The 2,345-nt window shown below is 40.4% G+C and overlaps 1 long non-coding RNA gene across 1 annotated transcript; it reads right to left on the bottom strand.

Moving 5' to 3' along the window:
- Positions 1–228: 228 nt before the first annotated feature.
- On the bottom strand, positions 229–2,127 carry LOC104961929 (uncharacterized). Its single transcript, XR_800154.1, has 5 exons — positions 1,973–2,127; positions 1,281–1,366; positions 1,131–1,171; positions 550–740; positions 229–392 (listed from the first exon to the last, which is right to left on the bottom strand). It is a non-coding gene; the product is annotated as an uncharacterized lncRNA (long non-coding RNA).
- Between the last annotated feature and the right edge of the window lie 218 nt (positions 2,128–2,345).

The raw sequence follows: 2,345 nt of genomic DNA, 5'->3' as shown, positions 1-2,345 counted from the left end.
TAAGAACCTCGATTTTATGGGGCCAGAAAAACTGTGAAATGGTACCCGCTAGCTAGCCGGTACTACACCTAGTGGAAACGCAACCAAAAACGGGCCGTGCACGGCACGTCACGCTTAAACCGCGCTCCGCGCTGTAGTGGAGATGCGCCATAACATCACCTTATAAGGCTAGTACAAAGATGGTTGTAAATCAATTCAGTTTGCATGATAGGGTTTCTCAGTACAGCCAAGGTCAGGGCAGAGTACCTGAGAGAGAGAGAGAGGTGGAGATGTCGGAGAGAGCTGCAGGTTCTGGTGCTGGTGGGAGTCTCCTGCATTCAAGATGAGAGGAACCATGTCTTCCTGCCCAGACTGGATTTCCATGGTTACTGCGGGTTGAGAGGTGTTCACTCCTACCCAGTTCACAGAAAATGGCAAAAGGAAAGAGTTTTTTCACAGAGAAATTGGCATGAAGTGCTAAATGAAATCTGAAGTATTTGACGTCCTGCAAATAACTATCTAATCTGATGTTTTCTGGATTAAATGTGAGCAGACTGTCCCTGGTGCTACCTTGCGTGTTGGCCAGTGCCTGTGTGCTGTTGGAGGAGCTGAACGAGCCGGCCACCACATCATCTGAGTCGAGCGGGGTAGGCAGCGGAGGAGGGAACTGGATGTTTGTCAGGTCGGGAAGAGAACCGCCAGTGTTGTGGGCTGCCGGGTTTAATGAAGTGGTCAACTGCTGGTCAGGAGATGGGAATATGCTGCAGAAATCAGAAGAATGCAGGGAAATTGTTGGTTAAAACACTCACACACGCTGGCTGATGTCAATGACAAAATGAAGGAACAGAAACTTAAATATGTGGTTTTCTGAGCAACATTTGGAAATGTTTTCCAAGACAAACAATGCCAGAGATATTTGGACATCAAACATTTGGACAGTCATACTTTTGCAAGTGCTTTGGCTCCGGACTCTTATTACTTTGGCGGAGAAAACCAAAAATATGTTCAATTACTGTCAGATGGTTTCAATTTGAATGCACTCAATATTAAGGCGGCCTGTGCATACTAAAACACCATTTTCAATTCACTTTCACCAACAGAGATTAAGAAAAACGTTTCCTCACAGCCTAGGAAGACATTAAAACACTCACTGGATCCCTGGAACTTTGCAGGGCTTGGATCTTGAAATGTTCTATAGAGAAAAAAACAATTAACAACCAGACTTTTGTGAAAACCACAGATAAAAACTGAAAAAACATTACATGTTACTTGTTACATGTATGTGAGTGTAGATGTTCCACCTTTTTGCACTCCCAGTTTTGGTTTTGACCATTTTCATCAACTTCCTGTTTAATTGCTTCAGCCCCGGGGACAGTGAGCAGGAGAACTGAAGAGATGGAGAAATAACAACAAATGTAAACAATTATCATAGACTCTGGACTTAAAAGATGTCCAAACTGTTGGAGCTTAATATATGCACAGCATACGTGTCTTCGGTTAATATAACCAAGGGATATTTACATTTTAAAAGAACAAAAAGGAAAGGTGGAAAAGAAAACTGATGAATATTAATGTGACGTTACTAAAAGTAAAGATATATTGTTTTAAACTTGAATACTGAATGGCAATAATGGACCAAACAAAAAAATGTCTCCAAGAGGATTTATACAAATGTAATCAAAGTACTCCTGAAATGGGAATAATCGGCCATTAGCAGTAAAATTCATCAGGCACTTGGATGCACTCTGTCCTCTCATTTTCCTCTTCTGCCTTCAAAGCAACATCCAGACCCTTTCATCACACACTGGAGGGCACTCGACTGAACCGTCAAGAGAAAGCAGCAAAATACCAGAAAATAAAGAAAGAAAACATACAACAACACATCCCTACCTACTGCAGATGAAAGGAGGAAAATATGATATGTTTCACTTTGACACTATATAAATTATACAATATAAATAATATACTATAAAACAAATGAGATAATGCGTACATCTTTTTGGCTGGAGCTCCTGGGATCCTCCTGTAAACAAGGCCTGCTGGGCCGGAGTTAATGTGCTCTGGTGCAATGCTGAGTCAGAGTTCGTCCTGCAGCACAAAAATTAAAAAAAGATTACAAAGTGCTTTGTATAGTAAAGTCTGAGAAATAGATACGGTCTGTTGTGAAGCAAAGACACCGCTCACTGTAAACACAGTAAGACATTTTAAGATTATATACTGTAAGTTTACACATTAAAACAACAATTGTTAACACAACTTAGTCATGCTAACCTTTAGCTACTTTAAATAATTGTGCTTTTTAACACATAATCTGAATGTGATCCTGTATCTTATAATATCTCAAGATGAAAATCTAAATGCAGCAT

Source organism: Notothenia coriiceps, unplaced genomic scaffold (genome assembly GCF_000735185.1).
Source record: "Notothenia coriiceps isolate Sejong01 unplaced genomic scaffold, NC01 NC01_scaffold00034045, whole genome shotgun sequence".
Taxonomy (NCBI): Eukaryota; Metazoa; Chordata; class Actinopteri; order Perciformes; family Nototheniidae; genus Notothenia; species Notothenia coriiceps.
This window is presented reverse-complemented; position numbering and strand designations above follow the sequence as displayed.